Raw genomic sequence first — 26,951 nt, 5'->3', positions numbered from 1 at the left:
AGACCTCTTCAGGAGTATTTGGAAATTTTTTGGTCAGTTTACATTTGTAAATTGGTACTGATACATTTTGCAACATGTTTTTGTCGTTCAGAAGCCTTCAATATCTTAATATAGCAATTTTTTGTCAAAGCAGTTATTAGTTTAGTTTATTTTTAAAAACTTGAAAAGCTTGTTTTGTAGAAAACTAGTTAAACCATACAAAAATAGCAGTAAATAAGCACAAAACGAAGAAAAAAGCAAAAAAAGCATTAACAAAATCTTAAATTATGTACAAAAAGCTAAATTTTGTAGAAATATGGACTCTATAACATTGACAACGCCGCCCATTTTCACCTTAATGACTTCCAACTAAAGTTATAATAATAATAATTTATATTTTGTGTTTGATTAGTGTAATGTTAAAGTTACCTAAACCTGAGAAAAACAGTTGGAACTAATCCACCTAACAGTCAGAAATCTCACAATAAGGAAGAGTGACTAATCGATATTACCAAGTTACGACAGTCTATATCGGTCGGACCCAGAGATGGCACCGTATGTATCTGTTTCGTCAATTTTCAAAGTGATCTGCAACTTTTAAAGCATTTACATAAAGACTATCTGAAAGCGTCAAAGTTTGCAATGCAACAAGAAAGCAAATACACCACATCAAAACGGACGGACGCTAATCCGACTGAAGAAAAAAACACGACAGCGAAGGTGCAACAGGAAAAAATCCACCTTCAACCTGCCTAGGTAATAAAATGATAAATCGTATTCAATTATGTTTTTCGAAAGCCCCGGGACGTCAAAACGTGAATCGGACGTTTTTACACGCGGACGATTTCGATCTTCTCGCTAAACATGCAATGATAACGAATCGCGATTCTTGTCCATGATGGTGTACGGCTCAATACTATGCCTTCAATTTGCATTTCAATTTTCTTAGCTCAGTTTTAACGGTTATCGTTTTTCTTTAGAGATTTTGCTTACAAAGACCATCTTTAGTTTAATAAGAAAATTAAGGACTTAATTAACCAGAAGAAGTCTGCTTCTTTTCACATGCACTATATGGCTACTCTGGCATAATTAATGACAAATTATGTCTCAGAATTTTAAGTATTTTGATACTAGAGCAAAAAAGATCAAGACGACATGTGAGACAAGTGATTTTGTGTTTATGTTAAGCCTGCAAGAAAAAGTGTGAGTCTAAGTGGAACATCTTTTTTGTGTATCTTCCACAACAAAACAAGGTGATATTCTCAGCCCATTTCTTTTTAACCTCATCATGAACGAGATTATACCCAGTGTGACAACAGCGAACAGGGAACTATTTAACAACAACAACAACAAGACTGTGACAATAACAACAACAGCGAACAGGGTACACTAGAGCTGACAAGCATCCTCAGAATAGCAAAAATGAAAACCTTAAGAACCATCGCAGAGAATACACTCAGAGACAAAGTGAGAAACAGTGACATACAAGCAGGCATGCAAGATGGAGGACATAGTGAGATAAGGAAGAAAAAAATAAGATATTGGCGTGATCACATAAATATAGAGTGGACCAAGTGAGACTAGCATACATCAGCGAGCCGACAACAGGATATCTTCTTATACTTATATTATACTCGTAGTATAAGAAGAAAAAAGTAGTTGCAAGTATATTCACAAAGAGCGTCAGAGCAAGAAGAAAGTAGTTACAAGTATCTTCAGAGATAGCATCTTTTTGACTTGAAAATTGCAAGTCTAACATGTCTAACTTACTTGAAATCTGAGTTTTTTGGTCTTTATTTAACAGCTGGTGTAAAACAGTGGTTTTAACAGAATACAAAAGAGTCAGAAAGACCACCTTTTTTGCGTTTGTCCAAAAATATTCTGTACACATTGTCCTTTTTGTTTGTATTTCTAAATTTACAATTTTTGTGGTTTTTATGATTCCCAGTAATTAATAGGATAACCGTGTAATTGACAGAGAAACCCTATTGCTAATTGCACAGGCGAGTCAAAGACAGAAAGCCCAATAAACTGTCTAGTAAGGCGAAAACTTCGTGACAATGTTGTCAGTGTCTATCTGAATTCATCGATTACATTAGTTACATGGACCATTCCTATTAATTTCCGTGAATAGGTGTTTTTAGTTCCTGCATTCATTTTTGAATAAAATGAATTAATATTCGTTAAGCTGTTTAGCAGTTAAACTTTTCAAACTTTCAAATTTTTTGTCTGTTTTGCGCATGCAATTATCAATGTTTCTCTGTCCGTTACACGTTTTTTTTTTATCACACCTGTATACGTATTTGTACTAAGAACACTAAAACATTGGTTTTGTTTTACCTAGGTAGGAACATAATTTGTGATATAACATTCTAGAATTCACGATTATTCACAAGTGGATGTATGCAGAAGCTCTCTCAAGAGGTTTTCTTCTTTATTTTCCCTTATTATACTTAATTTAGATATGTAAAGCGTCCGCCTTTAATAGATTGAAATCCGATAAGTAAAGATATGTTTTTAAATACATATTTGACGTTTATGAATCTTTCTAAATTGTCTGTTTATACAAAAGTACAGCGTGAGGTAATCAATTACAGTTAAATTTATCTGCGTGCATAATTATGTTTAACACATGGATTTAAATTAGCACGATTTCAGTCTTTTAAAGTTAACGTGGGCAAATTTGAATACATTTATATATTCAACAAAGTCGTGATTTTTCCCATGTAAGTACGTGTGTAAATAACAACATTTGTGAGAATGTGTATTGTGTAATTTATGAATGAAAGAATAGTATGTTTGAATCTATTAACATGATCAAGTCGAGGTTGCTATCTTGTTTATTTGCTACAATTTAAACGTAATTTCCGCGATTCTGATAATGTTTGTTGCACATTTAAGTCTGCTTGCTATGGTCTAAATAAGTCCAAATTCCTATTTGTTCTACAGATTGTATTGTAATTAATGTGCTAAATATTAGTTTCAAATTTGTATTGGTCTGATGACTGTATACCAGGCGAGAGAATCAGGTAGAACGTGGTAGGACCAACCAAACCATCAAGTTTCTGGTAGATTCTTATACAGACAAAAAAATTGATACATTGAATTATACAAATTACAAATACTAACCTTATGACACATGTTATTTGTGTTGTGATGTTATTTTACTTAACTAAACTTAAAACTAACTTAATAACCTTCTATCAATGCATGTTTTATCATTACTGGATGTATTTTCCTCTAACACTTTTTATTCCTAAATAACAAATGTACAAATAGAGGCATACAAAAAACAGAAATAGGTAATCATTTTATCGTGATGAGGAATCAAGATTGCAAAAGCCTGTTTTGACTTTCAAACTAGTAAACAAATCTTAATCCTCGACGAAAAATATAACACACAAATATTGTAATTATTCCTATAAATAACTACAGTCACGCTATAGTTTATAATAGGGTAGTAAGTTTAGCAATAATCGAAACACTATTAAGAAAACACAACTTAAAGGACTTAAATTATTATATTATTATTTTATTATTATCATTATTTTATTATTTATTTAATTAAATTTTTTTTAAATTTAATTTAGATACTTTTTAGGCTTATAATACTGAGATTGCGTGGCAGAACTGATGAATCTATTTACCACATAATAGGATTGTTAAAGCGACAAGAAAAAGGTTTTCTTAAAATGTGATTTATGTTTGCAAATAAAATGTATATTAACTGTATAGTGTCCTAAAAAGACTTGTACAGGACCTTTAAGCTTTTCTGTTAACTAATTTATAGGTAAAAAACCAAATTTCCCTGAAACAAATCGTTAACTACAACCTTTTCCAGTAGGAATACTTTTTACTTTTTATTGATTGAGAAATCCTTTAGTTATTATAAGTGGTTCTTTGCATACATTCTTAAAATACAATTATTACATTTTTAAACAGATTTCTGCGTAATATTCTTATTTTATTAAGTGAATACTATAAAAACAGATTCTCTTAAAATCAGATCAATGTTTATCAAGTTATTTCCTTTGGACGTTTTCATTAAATTTACTTAGGGGAAACCAGGAATTTAAGTGCTAAATGGTTAATTTTCTAAAGAAAGGTCAAACATAATCGAAAAAATGTTACAGGAATAAGTAGAGACTCAAATGTGTGTGTAACTAATTTTTTCTACTCCTACAGGGATATTGGTTCATTCCTTAACAGTTTAGAGAACGGATAAGTATAAGGCAATTGCCAGCGGTTGAACGAATACAGAATCCTAGACTTTCCGCAACTGTGCGATATGAAATAGACCAATCACAGACAATCTTCAGCGTGCAATATGAAATAGACCAATTACAGCTAATCTTGAACGTAAACAAAGTAAGTCTTCTGATTGTCATCCTCACTGACAGTTGGCATCAAAACATTGCATTTTGGTTTTGTGCATTTTGTGCACTCAGGTGAGTAGAATGATTTCATTATATTGTTGGCGAGAAATTACAGAACTATTGCAACTGTAAATTAACCTATACAAAATAAAACCATACAATAAACACAAAAAGAAGAAAAAGCAAAAAGAAACACAAAAAAAATCTGTCAAATGACGTGCTTTTGCATAGATCGTTCACATTAGATGTGTTGTTGTTATTGTTCAATAAATAGATAAAAAAACATGGCAATAAAAATAGTGAAAATTGGCAATAAACCAGTAAAAAAAACAAGCAAAAAACCAGAGAGACAATCGGCAATACACATAAAGAGGACCGCGGGGGGGAACCACTTTGCACATTGTTAACATTATCAAAACTCCACGTGACATCATCCATTCACAGCGAGTCTAACCAGCTGAAAGCTCAAAGTGAGACGACGGTGGGGGACAAAGGGGGCGTGGTTACAGTCCCGCCGTATATGCAACAGTCTGCCTGTCCTGTCCCGCTTCTTCAGTTTAACAGCGAACGTGGAATTGTGAAGCACGTTCGGTTCACGACTTTAACTTCGCCGAGATCGTGTCGTTTCGTTGTGATGTACGTGTAAACACTAAAAACTTTTCGAAAATCACAATGTTACGTTTTAGTGTTGTGTTCCTGTTAGTGATTGCTAGTGTTAGTGCCCGGAGTTTGACAAGTTTTGACGTCCTCCCTTCGGGATGCGAATGGCAAGCCACTGAAGAAGAACCTCAACTCTACTGCCAAATTCGGACTATAAGTGGTGCGGAATTAGTTGTGGGAAACTTAACTCAAATCCAAATCGATCAAGTCACCACACTGAAACTCGAATGCAATGACGCTCTATTTTTTGAGTCCACCCTAGATAACTCAAAACATGGTTTCTTAAGCGCTTTACGTAAATTGCACCATTTGAAAATTGAAAACTGCAAAATACGTAACGTTCCTGTTAGCGCTTTAGCCGGTTTGCACCACCTCAAAACTCTATCACTACGCTCTCGCAATTCTGAATGGTCCTCCATGACTTTGGAGCTCCACTCTGAAAGTTTTCGTGGACTCAGCGAACTGAAAAGCTTAGACCTGGGTGACAACAATATTTGGAAAACACCACGAGAGTTATTCTGCCCTTTGTACAGTTTAACCAGTTTAAACTTGACTGGGAATAAACTTCAGGACATTCAAAGTCTAGGATTTTCTGATTGGGGCAAAGGACCTCTGGAACCTGGTAGAGCTTGTGTAAACGGTTTGGAAGTGCTGGATTTAAGTGGAAATGAAGTGATTGCCTTGCCAGATAATGGGTTTAGTGCTCTGAGAAGTTTAGAAGAGTTGCACTTGCAAGACAATGCAGTTAGCACTTTGGGAGACAGGTCATTTGTTGGACTTAACGCTATGAAAACTTTAAATTTGTCCAGCAACTTTCTAGTGGCTATGCCACCTGAGTTATTTCAGTCATCAAGAGAACTAAGTCACTTATACCTGCAGAATAATTCCCTAAGTGTGCTAGCACCTGGACTTTTGGAAGGTTTAGACCAATTAAGAGTGCTGGACTTATCTCACAATGAACTAACTAGTAACTGGGTCAATCGAGACACTTTTTCGGGTTTAGTCAGACTGGTTGTGCTAAACTTAGGACACAACCAACTAACCCGCATTGATAGCGCTCTATTTCACGACTTGTATACTCTGCAAATCCTTAACTTGGAGCACAACTCAATCAACATAATTGCTGAGGGCGCTTTTGGCGAATTGAAAAATTTGCACGCCCTCACTTTAACCCACAACAAAATCAGCCGCATTGAAGCCTTCCACTTTGCTGGATTGTACGCCCTAAACCAGCTTTTACTCGACCAAAATGAGATTGAAAACATTCACCCTAAAGCTTTCGAAAATGTTACCAACTTGCAAGACTTGGGACTGAATGGAAATCTTCTCGGTGGTGTCCCTCAAGGAATTGGACAGTTACGATTCCTGAAAACCTTGGATTTGGGCAAGAATTTGATTGAAAGTGTAATGAATAACTCATTTGAAGGATTGGACTTGTTGTACGGGTTGAGATTGGTAGATAATCACATTGTGAACGTGTCTAGGGACGCATTTTCCACTTTACCGTCTCTACAAGTCTTGAACTTAGCTTCAAATCGTATTAAGTTTGTGGAACAAAGTGCTTTTGCCAGTAATCCTACTTTGAAAGCCATCAGACTGGACGCTAACGAACTAACAGACATTAGTGGCGTTTTTACTAATTTACAGAGCTTAGTGTGGCTTAATGTGTCCTCTAATAAGCTTTTATGGTTTGATTTTAGTCATTTACCAGTGGGTTTGGAGTGGTTGGATATGCACGGTAACGAAATTCCAGAGTTAAGTAACTACTTTGATGTGCGCAATAGCCTGAAAATCAAAATGCTTGACGTGAGTTTCAATTTGATCACACAAATTCAAGAAAACTCAATACCTGACAGTGTGGAAACTTTATACTTGCAGCACAACCGAATTACGTCAGTAGCCCCCAACGCTTTCACACACAAAAAGAATTTGGAGAAAGTTGTTTTGTACGGCAACAAAATTCGATATTTAGACCTTGCAGCTTTGAATTTAACACCTGTAAGTGACGATAAGGATTTGCCCCAATTTTATATTGGAAACAATCCTTTTTACTGTGACTGCAAGATGGAGTGGTTGCTAAGAATCAACCATTTGAGCAACTTGAGACAATATCCGCAAGTTTTGGATTTGGATGATGTTACTTGTGAGCTGGCGCATGCCCGTGGAAGTCCTCCTCAACCACTTCAGAGACTCAAACCCTCAAACTTTTTATGCCCTTACCAAACTCATTGTTTTGCCTTATGCCACTGTTGTGACTTTGATGCTTGTGACTGTGAAATGACCTGCCCAGACCGGTGTTCTTGCTATCACGACCACACCTGGACCTCAAACGTGGTGGATTGCAGTAATGCCGGTTACAAGGAAGTCCCTGAAAAAATTCCTATGGATGCAACAGAAATTTACTTGGATGGTAATGACTTAGGGGAGCTTGGCAGCCACGTTTTTATTGGCAAAAAGAAGCTTGAAGTCCTATATTTGAACAATAGTAACGTAAAAGCACTGCACAACCGCACTTTTAACGGTGCTAAGTCTCTCAGAGTGCTCCACATGGAAGGGAATGAACTGGACGAGCTGCGTGGGTTTGAATTCGATCAACTGGAAAACGTTAACGAGCTTTACTTGGACCACAACAAGTTAACTTACGTGGGAAACCAAACTTTCCGAAACATGCACAACTTGGAGGTGTTAAAACTGGACCAGAACGAGATCGTGGACTTTACTCCATGGAAATTGCAGGCAGTGTCCGTGTCTTTGGATGGTAATAAGTGGTCGTGCGACTGCGCGTCTTTGAGTAAAGTGAACTCGTGGTTGCGCTCCTCTGGAGGAGACCCTTCGAAAATGTTGTGCTCTGGCGGGGGTGAAACCGTGTCGGAAGCTCTAAACAAGTGCGAGGACTTGGACAATACCGTGGCCACGTCGGCTGTACAACGCGAAATGGTGGCGCCCCACTTAGGGGACGGTTACGTGCCCCTTTTAGCCGCCACTTTAGTGAGCGTGATCGTGGTGTGTTTGATCGTTGCCATAATGTTCGTGTTTAGACAAGAAGTCCGATTGTGGGCACATTCTAAATATGGCGTCAGAATTTTCCAGGACACTAGTACAACTGTTAGTGACGATCAAGATCATATGTATGACTGTTACATGGTTTACAGTCACAAGGATGAAGATCTTTGCAGAGTCATTGCCTCAGAACTAGAAACTTTAGGACATACTCTTTGTTTGCACTATAGAGATTTGCATCTAGTTAGTGGGGCGGACGCTATAGTGGGGGCGGCAGATGCTTCACGCAGAATCTTGTTTGTGGTTTCCCCATCTTTAATCTGCACTGAGTGGACTAAACCTGAGTTCAGAGCGGCGCTGCAAGCTGCCCTAAGGACCACATTCCGCCATAAACTGGTTTGCATACTTAGTGGCGACCCTTTAGAACCAATGGACCCTGAATTAAGAGCTTTACTGAGGGCCGCAACTATCACCAGATGGGGAGAGAGGCGATTCTGGGAAAAGTTGCGTTTTTCCATGCCTGACGTCATCCACAACGCCTCTAGAGGCAAAATCCTCCACCCCAATGGGGCGGCAGAAATCCGTTGCAAGCCCAACACTAGATACACCACCACTCCCCATACAGACACTTGGTATAAGTACCAACCAATGCCTGGGGTTCATAATGGTACCACATTGACTCCAACTCCTACACAGAGTACTTACGTATCAGGGGGTGAGTCAAATCGAAGCACAGAGGATGAGGGTAGCAGCGCTTCGGAACAGCTAAACCACAGCTACGTTTCTATTGATGGTCGGCCTCCTCAGTACTCGCAGTATCCGGGGCCCCATCACGTTTACTCCACAATTCCAGACGCTCCTCCTCAGTCTCGGACTTATTTCGTTTAAAAATGTGATAACGGTGAGTGGTAAATTTAATAAAAGGCTGTTTTTTACTTATAAAATGTATTTGCGCAAAATTTTACGTATTAATTTGACTGTAATTGTACATTTTGTATATAATTAAATTATATCCTTCTAAAGTACTATTACAAAACTTTTTAAAAAGCGCTTATTAGTCACTAATTTTAGGTTGTACATAGTATTTAATATACATTTAAAGACTGTTGGACACTGTACATTAAATAATAATTTATGAATAAAAACTTTTTTTAAAATTGATCTCGCTTCGTTGGAGTTTTATTGCCTGTAAAGCCGGAATCACACACAACCACGGTTAATTAGAGCTGCCCTTTTAGATCTATTGTGACTCAGACCAGGTAGAAATCCCATTCTAAGGCATTCCTTTGGTAAAACGGGATCCTTTTGAACCAAATAGATAGGGACAATAAATACTTTTAAAAGTCAGAGAGAGGCACATCAAATTAGGTAAATCCTTAGGTTTAGGATATTTTTAATGTTATGTTATTCAGTTGAAATACATTTTTTGTTGCTCTAACGGCTTTTGTCATCAAAGCAAAAAGCCGTTTGTTGTTTTGTACAAAAAAATTGGGGATTATTGCCTGAAAAAATTGAAATTGTTTCAATTCGAAATTGGATTAGGACTGGGGGTCTATTGAATTAACACTAGGTTTTTGTGTCCATATTGGAAAAATTAAATATAACTAACATTTCTCGTTTTTTTTTCCCTAGCCATCCGTTTTTTGGGGTATGTAATTTCCCACTTCCGATAGCTGATATATCTGTTTAGGAAGTTACAGGGGGTTGACTGATTGTATATGTATAGGGGTGATATTATAGGGTTGTTTCATGCCCTTTCTCCAGTCAGACAGGGAAATCGCAATGCGGAAAATTGCAAAAAATATGTAGGGGTTGTAGGTTTTTATTAATGTTATTGTAATGATAAATGAACATTGCAAGTCATAAGGGTAGGGGGAAAACTATCAAGTGATTTAAACTTAAGGTAAGTATAGTAACGTTTAATTAACTTGGGTGATCCTAATTTAACACATATAAAAAGATACGATAAATTAACTTGGACATTTTGATCTTTCTTAATTGATTGGTCAATTAAGTGTATTTACTACTACTCATAATAATGTAAGTTTTATGAATTTTTATTTCTCTCAATTATTCCTATTTCAATTTTTTGAATTTAGTATTTTAGCTTAAAACATTTTACTCAGGAGCTGCCCAAAAAATATTTTTGTTTAAAACAATACTGGTTTATCTATTTCATATTGAAAAAAAAAAATAAATTTACGATATTCAAATTTGTTTGTTTTAGTTACTCAAAAACTGTCAAACAATCAAATTGACTTTATAAATGGAAACACTTGACAGTTGTGACGTAAGCATCAAATTAAAAAGTGTCTTAGTATCACATGCGAGATCACATGACAAATGTCAAAATTTACCTGGGTTAGGGCTATAAAAATAAAGATTTTAACTTATTCTCTGTCAAAGGAAAAATGAATTTTCTAGCTTTGTGGAAGGAATTTTTGATAGTTGTAACGTAGGCATTATAAAAAGTGTGTTGATGTCACGTGACAACCTGTTAGTTACGTCACAACTCTCAAATTAGGCCTTAATTAGGACGAAGATATCAAAATGAAAGTTATAATTTCTCTTGAATTGGTAAGATTTAAATGTACTTTGCAGGTTTATGGGAGGGAGTTTTTGAAGGTTGTGACGTAACCGTCAGATTAATATCTAATCTTAGTGTCACGTGACATCTGTCAGGCCTGTCAAAATTTGCTTCCATAAAAGTGGAAAGTTCTAGTTTCTAAAAAAGTGTCAAAGAATCATCAAATTGATTTTAAAGCTTTATGAAAGGAGAACTTTACTGGACTAGTGTGGTTAAGTTACTTTTCCGCACTTTTTTACTTTGCTTGAATATCTCAGAAAAAAAATGGTGCAAATGGGTATTTTTGCTTTACATATACAGGGTGTCCCACGACGAAAGACATCGATTGGTATTGGAAAAAGTATAAGTAGGAGAGTTTTGAAAATTTGGCAGGATACTGATGTGGGCATGCCCAATCCAACTAAAATATTTTCAAGATGGTTGCACTTCCGTTTATACCGGAAGTCGATCACAACTTTCTTATTTTAAATAGAACACCCTATATATTATTACATATTTGGATTCCTCACAAAATTCTGACCAACTTTTGTATAGAATGCCCTATGCCTATCTCTAGCCGTTTTCGAAATATTTGATGTTTTTCCAAAAAAGTGACAGTTGCAACGCTCAACATATTTTTGTACTCTGTCAAAACCTTAATTCATTTTGCAATGAAACTTTGGGCTATTGTAAATAACGGATCGTTTTATTAAACTGAGGGTGCGTAATGACGTGAAAAAAATCATAAACTTGCCACTAAAAAAAATGAAAAATCTCAAGTTTTTTAAATAGAAACCCACATTTTTTATGACGGAATCATTTTGAGCATTAAAAATTACTATAAGTTTCAATTTACTTGCCTATACCTAAATCCAACCCATTTCGTTTTATTTGAGAATAAACATTTTTTATTATAAAAATTCCAGATTTCTTGAAAATTTCTCTCTCTAATTACGTGTGGATTTATGTCACACCAGTAGTGTGAATTATGTCTATTGAACATTCCATTTTTAGTGAATTTGGCCTCGTCGCTCCAAATAATATTATTCAAAAACAAGTCATCTCCATAGTGACTAGTCAGCAAAAACTCACTAAAAACAACTCTCTTCGGAAAGTCAACCTCTTTTAAGTGTTGCACTAATTTAAATGAAAAATAGTGAAATTTATGTTTCTTCAGGATCCTCTGAATTGAACTTTTGGATATGCCTGATTCTACGGAAACTTGTCTTATTGACGAAGTTGGATTTGCAACAAAATAGCCCAAAATTGCAATTTCTATATTTGTATTGTTAGGGATTGGTTTTGTCCCGTATTCTTAAAATTTTCAATTATTTGCTTGACAGCTTTTGGTGATGGCTTTGGTTTTTCTGGATAACGAGCGGCAAATACCGAACATGTTTTAAGTAATCTTGGTCGGAATAACGTAACCGCTACGGCAATTTGCAGTTGTCAAAACACTCAAAACTAGTGTTATTAACATGCTCTGCAGGTCTCCAATATCACCGTGTGTCAAAAGCATGACCAAGAGTACCAGCTAATCCCAACATGCAGCCTAATAAAAAAAAGGTTAATTCTCAAATAAAACGAAATGGGTTGGATTTAGGTATAGGCAAGTAAATTGCAACTTATAGTAATTTTTAAGGCTCAAAATGATTCCGTCATAAAAAATGTGGGTTTCTATTTAAAAAACTTGAGATTTTTCATTTTTTTTAGTGGCAAGTTTATGATTTTTTTTTGACGACCCTGTATATGTCATTACGCACCCTCAGTTTAATAAAACGATCCGTTATTTACAATAACCCAAAGTTTCATTGCAAAATGAATTAAGGTTTTGACAGAGTACAAAAATATGTTGAGCGTTGCAACTGTCACTTTTTTGGAAAAACATCAAATATTTCGAAAACGGCTAGAGATAGGCATAGGGCATTCTATACAAAAGTTGGTCAGAATTTTGTGAGGAATCCAAATATGTAATAATATATAGGGTGTTCTATTTAAAATACGAAAGTTGTGATCGACTTCCGGTATAAACGGAAGTGCAACCATCTTGAAAAAAATTTTAGTTGGATTGGGCATGTCCACATCAGTATCCTGCCAAATTTTCAAAACTCTCCTATTTCTACTTTTTCCAATATCAATCGATGTCTTTCGTCGTGGGACACCCAAACGTAAATTAATCTTACAATGCGGTAAAGTTACTTTCCGCATTGAGTGCGGTAAACTCCTTTTGTACTCATTTGAGTGCGGGATATTGTAAATTAATCTTACAGTGCGAAAAGGAAAAGTGCACTTTACCACACTCGAATAGCAAATAGTTCGTTACCTAACAAGTGCGGAAAATGGTACTTTAACGCACGAAACTGCAGTGCAGTGTGACTGCAGCAGTTAAAGGTACATTTTTCCTACGAGTAAGAAAATTTATAGTAAAATTACTAAAATGATTTATGATTAAAAGTGTATTCTGAATTGTAAAATCAAATAAACGGTTTTTTGATTTAAATGTTTTTTTTTTTTTTGAAAAATAAAATGAATGTAGTAACTTTACCGCACCAGTGTGGAAATAGTTATTTACATTACTAGTGTGGTATTAGGATTTTTATAGTCACGAGTGGGAAGCATTGCGACGACGAGATTGTAAATCTAGTGGTGATCACACGAGTCCATTAATTTGCCATACCACACGAGTATTGTACAATATTTCATCTACGATTAACACAATGAGGGATTTTACAGTCACTAGTGCGATAATGATTGTTTTATTGTACTCTTAGGGTGCTTTACCGCATTAGTGCGATAAAATAAATTATTATGACACTAGTGACTGTAAAATCCCTTATTATGTAACTCAATGTAATGGATCATTACCGTGCTAGTAGTAGATAAAGTTACTATTTTGCACTCAATTTTTCTTCGCTTGAATATCTCTCTCTAAAAAGGTTGGTGCAAATGTGTTTTTTGCTCTACACATGTAAACTTCAACTTTGCAGGTTTATTATGCATTTATTGTAAATTAGTCTTGCAATGTGGAAATAGTTATTTTCCTAACAAGTGCGGAAAGTGATACTTTCTGCTGGAAGGAACTTTCCGGACGTGATAGGAACATAATTTTTTCTCCAATAATTGAAAATAAATGATAAATTAAAATTAAAAAATAAATTTTTAATAATAGTGAATTAAACAATATTGTTCTTTTATACATATTCACATTATGTATGTAACTAAAATATAGGTAACAGCACCTTAAAAATATTAAGTACAAAAAAAAAATTGATTAAAATTTACAATAACATAAATTAACATAATTTAATTTTTTCACCATAAAGCGAGAAAATAATTTCTTTCCGCACTAGTGTGGAAAAAGGTCTATATTTAGATAACAAAAATAGTGCGGGAATGTTATCATTTTTACACTATTTACCATATCTATCAAAAAAGTTCGTACTCAAACTGAGCTAATTTGCCTTAATTAATAATAATAACACTCAACCTAAAATCTTATGAAAAGTAAGATATTTTAGATAACTGCCAGATATTTAACACCAATATTAAGCATTGCAATGTCGTATTTTCTGGATAATCCGATATTTTGTGAAACACCGCATGTTAATTGGAAAATGGCCAAAAGCGTCTCCAGATATAAATCTAAACAACACTTTCCTATGTTGAAAAACACAAAAATGGGATCTACTAGAAAATTTCAGTTTCTTTCACACCCTGTAGTACAGCTATAGAGCATTAAAGTCAAAGTTTTTCCTTCAGCCATACCCCCATATGAACCCTCTTTTAAACTATTCTAGGAAATTAGATAACGTTAATACTGCTGATTGTTGAATAATTATCTCTGAATTTCTAGGTACTACACGTCTAATATAACTCCTATCTTACCGTGGAACATTATTATCAAAGTGTAATTGAAACCCCTATCCGTAAACTATATCTAGCTTCGATGTTGTTTAATGCTATTGAGAGAGTTTACTGATAACAACTGCAGGAAGCATTATTAACCACAATAAATGTAATTTCCTTTTTGGTGAAAAAAAATGGAATAACAAATTATCTAAAGTGTATCAAAACGACCGAACCACAATATGCACATAACTGTATACCAGAGTTGGCACGTACGAACCAACCTAATAATTTAGCAGCACGTCAATATTGGCACACTGGCTTTGTGAATGTACCTTAAGATTTTAAAGCCCACTGGTTCATGAATATTGAATTAGTTACAGTAGTTTGAGTGAATATTATGTTTCCTGCGGGCTCTTGTTTGTTCCAACTTTGGCTGGCGCAACACAAACCCCTTAATTTTTCACATTCAATCGCCAACAAACTTCTGAGAGGTTGCAATTTGAATTTGACCGGCTGTCTTAATTGATTAGCAGTTGCCCGAAGTAAAAAGTTTGCGATGTTTCCGTTTCAGCGAAGATAGGCGGTTAATCGAGGTTTAATTACTGACGTTAAACAGATAACGAGACCTCGTCTGGCTGGTTTTCAATTTCAAACTCAAAACTACATCGGCCAATTAACTCTAAGAGACAAACAAGAACAACAAAAAAATAAGCATAGCCGGAGGCTGTACGACGACTCAAACTCAAGTTTCATAAGTTTCTAGCGACGATATTAAGCGATCCTGCAGCTGTGGAAGGCTCTCAGCTTCAGCTGCCGCCTCAACGAAGCTGCGATCCGACGAGTGGTAAAACCGTCTTTAAAGCGGCAGCCGAATAACTTTACTTGTCGCCGCCGGGATTTTTATTAAGCTGATTTGAATGCGAATTATCCGGGCGCGAATTAGAGTTATTGTTTCAGTCGTCCGGATTCGGTTTTGTATTAAGTTTGGAGCGCTCGCCACTTAAGACTAGACTATATACTACCCTCCGGAGGATAAGCCACAATTCGGGATGAAGTTTCCATGGCGGCCGCCAAAATATGGAGTATAAACCGACGTTTGGCTCAGTCAGTAATTTGAAATTGGGGAAGTTTTCTTCTTTGGGTTTCTGTTGAAAAACTTAATCATTCGCATAAGAGCAGCTAGTTCAGCTAGTTCATAAAACAGAAAAGTGTAGATTAACGACATTATGAAACATTTTCAGCTTTCTTACATGTTTTCTAGGATTACCTAATTGAATATCAATTTTGTGCAGAAGAACTCATCAATGATTTCCTGACTAATCAAGCAAGCTTATCGACTCAATTAATCTAGTTAATTGTCGGTATTGAACAGACTCATTGAATGCAAGAAGTGCATAATTTGTTAAGCTATAAACCGAAACAGATAAGACTTTCGAAGAATATTTAAATACAGCGCAATTATTTGATCTTGTAAGAAATTCCAATTCATTTTATTAATCTCATTTTAAAACAATAACTTTGCTATTATTGTCAGGCTCTTCTTCTTCTTCTTCAGCTAATTTTTGCCCACTGCAGGATATAAGCCTCTTCTAATCTTTTCCATGCATTTTCTGTCTTCTTTTTGCTGCCAATGGGTGCCCGCTGTTCTTTTCACATCATCTGGCCTATCTTTTTGGAGGTCTACCTATGCTCCTGCTTGTTTATATGGATCTTCATTGAATTGAACTTATTGGAATGAATTAATGATTTGAATTATGCCGATAGAACCATACAGGGTGACTAAAGAAAAGTGTGAAAAAAACTTAAAATTTCAGTCACTAGACACTCTCTAAGGTCTTAACAAACATGAAGCTTGTCCTGAAAACTTCTCAGAAAATGTAACAGATGACATCCAACAACTCACACCTCCAGCAGATTACTGTGCAATTCCAAAGATCCCACTCTTCTTCTCAAAAGAACCGAAGTTTACCGTACTCCACACTGTAATGGTCAGACTGTCAGAAAGTTATCCACTAGAATTCATAAACGAACACACTAGAGAGTATGAAAAGTTCCAAAAAAACCACTAATTTGGACACTACCAACATGAAATCAAATTTCGCAGGCTACCATCATTTCATGATAATGCTTTGCATTTTTGTGATAAGGGCAATATCATGAACCTCCTTGAGATGTTGGAGATTGGCAAAGCAATAGAAGATGTCTGTCTGAATGACCAGCTTAAATACGCTGCTACAGTATTTTTTTTTATTAATTAATTTTTTTCAACATTAAATTTTGTTTTCCTCTTTTTTATCCATTTCAACGTCACCACTCCTCCTCCAAGCCTTCCCAAGCCACGTTCCTTCCTTTCTACTTTTAACATGTACAGCTTTTCATTACAGCTTTTTATTTTGTCTTCGGGTCTAAATATATCACCCTTTTGGCTCCTTGTTCGGGGTTTTACCATCCTTTCTAAATTTTCGTCGTATTGCCGATGTTTCATTTCCGAATTGCAGTTCTTTGTCTCCCATACTTTCTCGTCTTGATTAGTATCTCCCATACTAATCTCGTCTTGACCAGCCTCTCTTAATTCATCCATTCTCTATTTTCTCAATTCTTCATTTTCTACTTTCTCCATTTTGAGCATGATTTGCCTTCAACAACCAACGAATTTTGTCTTTACACACAACTGGTTTTGCTGTTAATTCCTCTATAGAAAGACAGCAACAAATTTTTTGTTAGTAACCCTTAAAGTGTGTTTTCCGCCATTGTTCACTTTGTGGGTTTATTTTGGTAGTTTAATTTTCTAGCACCGAGAATAAAAAGCAGAAGAAGAAGCCGCATTGAGTTGTTGCAGCGTCAAAAGTGGGAATAACCATGAGGATATTCAATCTTCTGAGAGGAGATGACACTTGAAAGAGATCTTAAACTCAAATTTGTATCCCCATGAGACCAAAAAGGTGATGTAATGTATCTAGAAACAGTCTAAACCAGGAAACAGCAAGACAAATATGGGGAGACTTTCTGAACGAGTGTCAAAGCCCATCTGTAGTCAAAGGTTAACTGAAATAATTTTTTTTAAATTAATTTGTAGGGACCCTGTGTTTAAAAAAGTATGACATGATAACTGAACTTCCTGATCCTGTTTGCCCAGGATTTCGTACCTTTAGAACACTCAGCAAAGCAGTAGGCCTACAATGTGAAGAAATGTGCCAGAATTTTCCTGAAAATCTAATTAAATTAATCCAGAGTTAAATCTGAATGCGGAAGAAAACAGTTACATTACTCAAGTATTTTTCTGTTCTTAGTCTCTTTTGAGCTAAATAAGTCTTGTTTTCAACATTTTACTAGTCCTGTCTGTGTCTATACATGGAAAGTAAGAGCGGGGGGAGAGTTTCAATTTCAAAACTGACAATCCTCACTGAAGCTACTATGTCTATACCCATTGATTGTCAAGAGTAAAGTGACTTGACAAATCGAATTTTTCAAACATCAAATGTGGACTTTGTCCAGCATTAGTCACGACTAAAGATGCAACTCCCTCCTACTTTGGACCATAAAGAGTTTCGTATTCGTAAAGCCCGGATACCTGAAACTGGCACTGGAAAAGAACTTCAAAAGGAATACTGTATAACATTTCGTCCTCTTCCTAGAGTGGCATCGCGGCCCAAGCAGCTGTAAACCCGATAGTTTATTCAAGAGCCCTTCGTATAGGGCCGCTTCTCCAAATTGCCCCAGACTAGAGAAAAAAAAAGGGCCGCGATAAAATCGACAATTTATTTCAAATAAAATTATGTCCTTTGTGTCTGTATAGGCCAATCGCAGAAACTAATCTTACTTTAATCTCACGATGGTCTTTCGCTAACCTCTCGGTTGTTATTTCAATCGAATTGGAATTGTAGGTACCTTTTTTGTGTTTCTTCTTGTATTTTCTCGGATCTCTTTTATATGTATATAGAGGTTTCATCCAAGACAAAGTGATTTTTTTCCTTTACGCAGCTGAGGGAAAAACTTATCGCAGCAATCTTGCAGCAATTGTTTACAGCACACCGGGGCACGCCCCTTTCCTCTCAGACTAGCAAGTTTCCCTCCAAATCAATCAAAATACCCGAGTTATCTTTTAATCTGTTCAGTCGGACGTTCGAGGTGATATATTTTAATTACTGCCTCTCCTCAATTACAAAAACGGCCATTTTCCTTTCTGAAATATTCATTAAAAGCCTCGGAAACGGTTTAATTACCGAATAGATACGTCATAGTTGCGTCGTTCCGGGAATTAACTTTTTGGAAAAAATGCTAATAATGCCCCTTTCCGGATAGCCTGATCTAAATCCCCTAGACTATTTCTCACCAACCCAATTAAACCCCTCTACGCTCACCCGACATTCCTTCAAGTTAATTATAACACCCGTGTGCTAGATCTAATTAATTACTCGATTATTCAATAAGTGACTGTTATAAATAATCAGCCTTCACATTCTCGATTGTTTTGATAGACTTATTGTTCATATAATATCGTTAATTGTTATTGGATTTTTTTTTAATTACAGATCACTTAAACTTATCTTTGGTAATATTAAGTTTGTAGAGCATATACTACACGTTATATGAAAATTAGGAATGGGAAGTATAATACACTCATGTATTATACACAATTTTATACATATAGAATATGTAAAGTTTAGAATGTTTTATACATGAATATTATACATTTTTGGATATTATGGCGGTAAGTTAGAATACTCTAGAATATGTAAGTTAGTAGACATATAATACCAGATTTGAAAGCAGTTTTAGAAATAATTATTCTTTTACTACATTTACCATTCTGAACATGTTATTTTGCCACATGTTGAGCTGTGGTCGGACATTTACTTATATACGAATATGAACCGAAAGAACAATCTAACCCAAACTTGTAATTAGACAAAAAGTGACGGTATATGTCATACTTGTCATGTCGCTCTTATACACATAATATAAAATGTGTGTATAATATTTTATACACATATAAAATGTGTATAAAATATTATACACATTTTATACATTTTTCATGTATAATATTATTTTATACATACATTTTCCCATCCTTGCTTGAAAAGACAAAATTGGTGTGACTTTTGTTGAATGCATTTCATACCTTTATCAGTGCATTTTTGGCATTTATAACATTTGGTTGTGTGTCTCTCTTAGTTTTAGTTTATTTTTAAATATGATGGCAACTGTCAAAATCCTCTTCATATAGCTGGAAAACTCTAAAACTGTCTTAAAATCCAGTCAAATCAGTATGAACAGTACCAAACGTATTTTATACCTTTATGAGTGAAATTTTGACAGTTATGACATTTGGCCGTCAGTTATATAGGATACAGCTCTGTCTTTTGTTCTGTTCTAAACCTGAAAACTGTCTAATTCAATCCTATAGAGGTACAAAACAACAAAACACTTGAAAAGTAACAAAATCAGTGTGACTTTGGTTGAATGCATTTTATATCTCCATCAGTGCAATTTTGACGTTTGTAACCTTTGGATGTCTATTTCTGACTTACTTTCAGTCTATTTTTCAATCTGACAACCGTCAAAATCTTCTCCATAAAGCTGTAAAACTATAAAACTGTCTTAAAATCCAATAAAATCAGTATAAACAGTACCAAATATAGGTATTTTATAGCATTATGAGTGAAATTTTGACAGTTATGACATTTGGCCGTCAGTTACAGGTTACAGCTGTGTTTTTTGTTTTGTTATAAACCTGAAAAATGTCTAATTCAATCCCATAGAGGTACAAAACAACCAAACACTTGAACAGTAACAAAATCAGTGTGACTTTGGTTGAGTGCATTTTATATCTCCATCAGTGCAATTTTGCCGTTTGTAACTTTTGTTTGTCTATTTCCAACTTACTTTCAGTCTATTTTTCAATCTGACAACCGTCAAAATTCTCTCCATAAAGCTGTAAAATTATAAAACTGTCTTAAAATCCAATAAAATCAGTATAAACAGTACCAAATATAGGTATTTTATAGCTTTATGAGTGAAATTTTGACAGTTATGACATTTGGCCGTCAGTTACAGGTTACAGCTTTGTTTTTTGTTTTGTTATAAACCTGAAAAATGTCTAATTCAAACCCATAGAGGTACAAAACAACCAAACACTTGAAAAGTAACAAAATCAGTGTGACTTTGGTTGAATGCATTTTATATCTCTATCAGTGCAATTTTGACGTTTATAACCTTTGGTTGTCTATTTCTAACTTACTTTCGGTCTATTTTTCAATCTGACAACCGTCAAGATTCTCTCCATAAAGCTGTAAAACTATAAAACAGTCTTAAAATCCAGTAAAATCAGTATGAACAGTACCAAACGTATTTTATAGCTTTATGAGTGAAATTTTGACAGTTATGACATTTGGCCGTCAGTTATAGGTTACAGCTCTGTTTTTTGTTTTGTTTTAAACCTGAAAACTGTCTAATTCAATCCCATAGAGGTACAAAACAACAAAACACTTGAAAAGTAACAAAATCAGTGTGACTTTGGTTGAATGAATTTTATATCTCCATCAGTGCAATTTTGACGTTTGTAACCTTTGTTTGTCTATTTTTAACTTACTTTCAGTCTATTTTTCAATCTGGCAACCGTCAAAATCCTCTCCATAAAGCTGTAAAACTATAAAGCTGTCTTAAAATCCAGTAAAATTAGTATGAACAGTACCAAACATATTTTATAGCTTTATGAGTGAAATTTTGACAGTTATGTCATTTGGCCGTCAGTTATATAGGATGCAGCTCTGTCTTTTGTTCAGTTCTAAACCTGAAAACTGTCTAATTCAATCCCATAGAGGACACAGAGGTACAAAACAACAAAACACTTGAAAAGTAACAAAATCAGTGTGACTTTGGTTGAATGCATTTTATATCTCCATCAGTGCAATTTTGACGTTTGTAACTTTTGTTTGTCTATTTCCAACTTACTTTCAGTCTATTTTTCAATCTGACAACCGTCAAAATTCTCTCCATAAAGCTGTAAAACTATAAAACAGTCTTAAAATCCAGTCAAATCAGTATGAACAGTACCAAACGTATTTTATACCTTTATGAGTGAAATTTTGACAGTTATGACATTTGGCCGTCAGTTATATAGGATACAGCTCTGTCTTTTGTTCTGTTCTAAACCTGAAAACTGTCTAATTCAATCCTATAGAGGTACAAAACAACAAAACACTTGAAAAGTAACAAAATCAGTGTGACTTTGGTTGAATGCATTTTATATCTCCATCAGTGCAATTTTGACGTTTGTAACCTTTGGATGTCTATTTCTGACTTACTTTCAGTCTATTTTTCAATCTGACAACCGTCAAAATCTTCTCCATAAAGCTGTAAAACTATAAAACTGTCTTAAAATCCAATAAAATCAGTATAAACAGTACCAAATATAGGTATTTTATAGCATTATGAGTGAAATTTTGACAGTTATGACATTTGGCCGTCAGTTACAGGTTACAGCTGTGTTTTTTGTTTGTTATAAACCTGAAAAATGTCTAATTCAATCCCATAGAGGTACAAAACAACCAAACACTTGAACAGTAACAAAATCAGTGTGACTTTGGTTGAGTGCATTTTATATCTCTATCAGTGCAATTTTGACGTTTATAACCTTTGGTTGTCTATTTCTAACTTACTTTCGGTCTATTTTTCAATCTGACAACCGTCAAGATTCTCTCCATAAAGCTGTAAAACTATAAAACAGTCTTAAAATCCAGTAAAATCAGTATGAACAGTACCAAACGTATTTTATAGCTTTATGAGTGAAATTTGACAGTTATGACATTTGGCCGTCAGTTATAGGTTACAGCTCTGTTTTTTGTTTTGTTTTAAACCTGAAAACTGTCTAATTCAATCCCATAGAGGTACAAAACAACAAAACACTTGAAAAGTAACAAAATCAGTGTGACTTTGGTTGAATGAATTTTATATCTCCATCAGTGCAATTTTGACGTTTGTAACCTTTGTTTGTCTATTTTTAACTTACTTTCAGTCTATTTTTCAATCTGGCAACCGTCAAAATCCTCTCCATAAAGCTGTAAAACTATAAAGCTGTCTTAAAATCCAGTAAAATTAGTATGAACAGTACCAAACATATTTTATAGCTTTATGAGTGAAATTTTGACAGTTATGTCATTTGGCCGTCAGTTATATAGGATGCAGCTCTGTCTTTTGTTCAGTTCTAAACCTGAAAACTGTCTAATTCAATCCCATAGAGGACACAGAGGTACAAAACAACAAAACACTTGAAAAGTAACAAAATCAGTGTGACTTTGGTTGAATGCATTTTATATCTCCATCAGTGCAATTTTGACGTTTGTAACTTTTGTTTGTCTATTTCCAACTTACTTTCAGTCTATTTTTCAATCTGACAACCGTCAAAATTCTCTCCATAAAGCTGTAAAACTATAAAACAGTCTTAAAATCCAGTCAAATCAGTATGAACAGTACCAAACGTATTTTATACCTTTATGAGTGAAATTTTGACAGTTATGACATTTGGCCGTCAGTTATATAGGATACAGCTCTGTCTTTTGTTCTGTTCTAAACCTGAAAACTGTCTAATTCAATCCTATAGAGGTACAAAACAACAAAACACTTGAAAAGTAACAAAATCAGTGTGACTTTGGTTGAATGCATTTTATATCTCCATCAGTGCAATTTTGACGTTTGTAACCTTTGGATGTCTATTTCTGACTTACTTTCAGTCTATTTTTCAATCTGACAACCGTCAAAATCTTCTCCATAAAGCTGTAAAACTATAAAACTGTCTTAAAATCCAATAAAATCAGTATAAACAGTACCAAATATAGGTATTTTATAGCATTATGAGTGAAATTTTGACAGTTATGACATTTGGCCGTCAGTTACAGGTTACAGCTGTGTTTTTTGTTTTGTTATAAACCTGAAAAATGTCTAATTCAATCCCATAGAGGTACAAAACAACCAAACACTTGAACAGTAACAAAATCAGTGTGACTTTGGTTGAGTGCATTTTATATCTCCATCAGTGCAATTTTGCCGTTTGTAACTTTTGTTTGTCTATTTCCAACTTACTTTCAGTCTATTTTTCAATCTGACAACCGTCAAAATTCTCTCCATAAAGCTGTAAAATTATAAAACTGTCTTAAAATCCAATAAAATCAGTATAAACAGTACCAAATATAGGTATTTTATAGCTTTATGAGTGAAATTTTGACAGTTATGACATTTGGCCGTCAGTTACAGGTTACAGCTTTGTTTTTTGTTTTGTTATAAACCTGAAAAATGTCTAATTCAAACCCATAGAGGTACAAAACAACCAAACACTTGAAAAGTAACAAAATCAGTGTGACTTTGGTTGAATGCATTTTATATCTCTATCAGTGCAATTTTGACGTTTGTAACCTTTGTTTGTCTATTTCTAACTTACTTTCGGTCTATTTTTCAATCTGACAACCGTCAAGATTCTCTCCATAAAGCTGTAAAACTATAAAACAGTCTTAAAATCCAGTAAAATCAGTATGAACAGTACCAAACGTATTTTATAGCTTTATGAGTGAAATTTTGACAGTTATGACATTTGGCCGTCAGTTATAGGTTACAGCTCTGTTTTTTGTTTTGTTTTAAACCTGAAAACTGTCTAATTCAATCCCATAGAGGTACAAAACAACAAAACACTTGAAAAGTAACAAAATCAGTGTGACTTTGGTTGAATGAATTTTATATCTCCATCAGTGCAATTTTGACGTTTGTAACCTTTGTTTGTCTATTTTTAACTTACTTTCAGTCTATTTTTCAATCTGGCAACCGTCAAAATCCTCTCCATAAAGCTGTAAAACTATAAAGCTGTCTTAAAATCCAGTAAAATTAGTATGAACAGTACCAAACATATTTTATAGCTTTATGAGTGAAATTTTGACAGTTATGTCATTTGGCCGTCAGTTATATAGGATGCAGCTCTGTCTTTTGTTCAGTTCTAAACCTGAAAACTGTCTAATTCAATCCCATAGAGGTACAAAACAACAAAACACTTGAAAAGTAACAAAATCAGTGTGACTTTGGTTGAATGAATTTTATATCTCCATCAGTGCAATTTTGACGTTTGTAACCTTTGTTTGTCTATTTTTAACTTACTTTCAGTCTATTTTTCAATCTGGCAACCGTCAAAATCCTCTCCATAAAGCTGTAAAACTATAAAGCTGTCTTAAAATCCAGTAAAATTAGTATGAACAGTACCAAACATATTTTATAGCTTTATGAGTGAAATTTTGACAGTTATGTCATTTGGCCGTCAGTTATATAGGATGCAGCTCTGTCTTTTGTTCAGTTCTAAACCTGAAAACTGTCTAATTCAATCCCATAGAGGACACAGAGGTACAAAACAACAAAACACTTGAAAAGTAACAAAATCAGTGTGACTTTGGTTGAATGCATTTTATATCTCCATCAGTGCAATTTTGACGTTTGTAACTTTTGTTTGTCTATTTCCAACTTACTTTCAGTCTATTTTTCAATCTGACAACCGTCAAAATTCTCTCCATAAAGCTGTAAAACTATAAAACAGTCTTAAAATCCAGTAAAATCAGTATGAACAGTACCAAACGTATTTTATAGCTTTATGAGTGAAATTTTGACAGTTATGACATTTGGCCGTCAGTTATAGGTTATAGCTCTGTTTTTTGTTTTGTTCTAAACCTGAAAACTGGCTAATTCAAACCCATAGGGGTACAAAACAACCAAACACTTGAAAAGTAACCAAATCAGTGTGACGTTGGTTGAATGCATTTTATATCTCCATCTAGGCATTTAACCTTTGGTTGTCTATTTCTGACTGACTTTCAGTCAATTTTTCAATTTGAAAATCGTCAAAATCCTCTCCATAAGGCTGTAAAATCATAAAACAGTCTTAAAATCAGTATAAGCAGTACAAATGCATTTTATAGCTTTATGAGTTGAATTTCGACAGTTACAGTTCTGTCCTGAGTCTGGAAACTGTCAATTTCAATCCCATGGAGGTGCAAAACAACAAAACTACTTGAAAACTAACAAATACAATGTGACTCAATTTACTTTTATTTTTGCAATAGCTGTCAAATTAACACTAGATGATATTTTAATTTATGTGTGATGTGTCACCTTCTTTTGTTGTGAATAGATACCACACTCTTAGGAAAAGTATAGTATTCTACACGGACGTAATGGCTATTACTCACTCGGTGATTTACTACACTTGCCTTAATAGCTATCATTACTTGCTCGTTTAATAATATACTATTATAACCAAACCTGCTTTATCGGTTAGAGTTAAGGCTCACAAAGTTTTTTTAAATATCTCAAATTTTCATTTTTTATCCAAATCCTCATTCTCATCCAAAAATTGATATTTGACATTTTTCTGTCCTTTGATTTGACTTCATTGGAGCATTGTCACACAGACAAATTGTCATTATTATACAACAAACTTCTTAATTTATCTTTAAGCCGAATCTCCATTCTAGTAAAATATTGCACAGAATATTGTTAATAGAAAATTTTTAATCTTGTAGCTTTTAACGTTTTTCAGTTTTAGCTTATTCAAAATTAATAATATAAACTTTCTTAATGATTACGTATTTTCGCCTTAATAAGTTTTATACTTGATATTGCTGGTTTTGTTAGCCATAGAATTAATTAACTTATAAGTAAATACACTTGACTACACAGAAATTTCCATTCACAACAAGTTACTTAACTAAGAGGCCTAATGCCTTAATATTTCTGTTTAAAATTCTAAGAATGATTTGAAACGTTGTCTTCAACTGCTAATGGGTAATTTAGTTGCTTGCGGGCATATTATGAAAATTTAACCGTATTTAATGAGCTGTGTTAGAAATCCGAGACATGATTTCAGATTATTTCATTAAATTGATTTCAATGACTTCAAGGTAGGTAGGACACTGCAGGAAGCTCAGCACGAGTATTTTTTAATTGACGGAAAAACTCGAAATGCATAAAGATTTAGGCATTTATTTAGGTTTTTCTTTTAACTAAATCTACATACAGCAGAAATGGCGGATCAAGTCAAGAAATCAGAAGAAGGATAGCTCTTGCCAAAACGACCATGACCAAACTCAACAAAATTTGGAAAGCTTGGCATATAACAATCACAACAAAATGCAAATTAGTAAACACCCTCGTTTTTCCAATTGCGCTATACGCAGCAGAATCCTGGACCTTAAAAGCTACAGACATCGCCAAGTTGGATGCGTTTGAGATGTGGGTCTGGAGAAGACTACTGAGGTTAACGTATCCATACTCGAAGAACTTAACATCCAGTCAGATTGTCAACTAAAATCAAACAACTGATTATCAAGTATTTTGGACATGTCAGCAGGAGGAAAGATGACAATCACGAAAAACTTTTGGTAGAGGGAACACGACCTAGAGGACGTTCTCCAAAACGATGGCTGGTCGAGGTGAAGGAGTTTACAGGAAAATCTTTACAAAACAGCATTAGAAGCACGACAGATAGAGAG

General features: G+C 34.5%; 1 pseudogene; it reads left to right on the top strand.

Moving 5' to 3' along the window:
• Window positions 1-1,827: 1,827 nt before the first annotated feature.
• On the top strand, window positions 1,828-9,176 carry LOC145728000 (toll-like receptor Tollo pseudogene; annotated as a pseudogene).
• The last annotated feature ends 17,775 nt before the right edge of the window (window positions 9,177-26,951 follow it).

The sequence above is a fragment of the Ips typographus genome, linkage group LG1 (assembly GCF_016097725.1).
Source record: "Ips typographus isolate SLU linkage group LG1, UJ_Ityp_2.0, whole genome shotgun sequence".
Taxonomy (NCBI): domain Eukaryota; kingdom Metazoa; phylum Arthropoda; class Insecta; order Coleoptera; family Curculionidae; genus Ips; species Ips typographus.
Note: the sequence above shows the minus strand (reverse complement) of the source record. Positions and strands in the feature narration are given on the sequence as shown.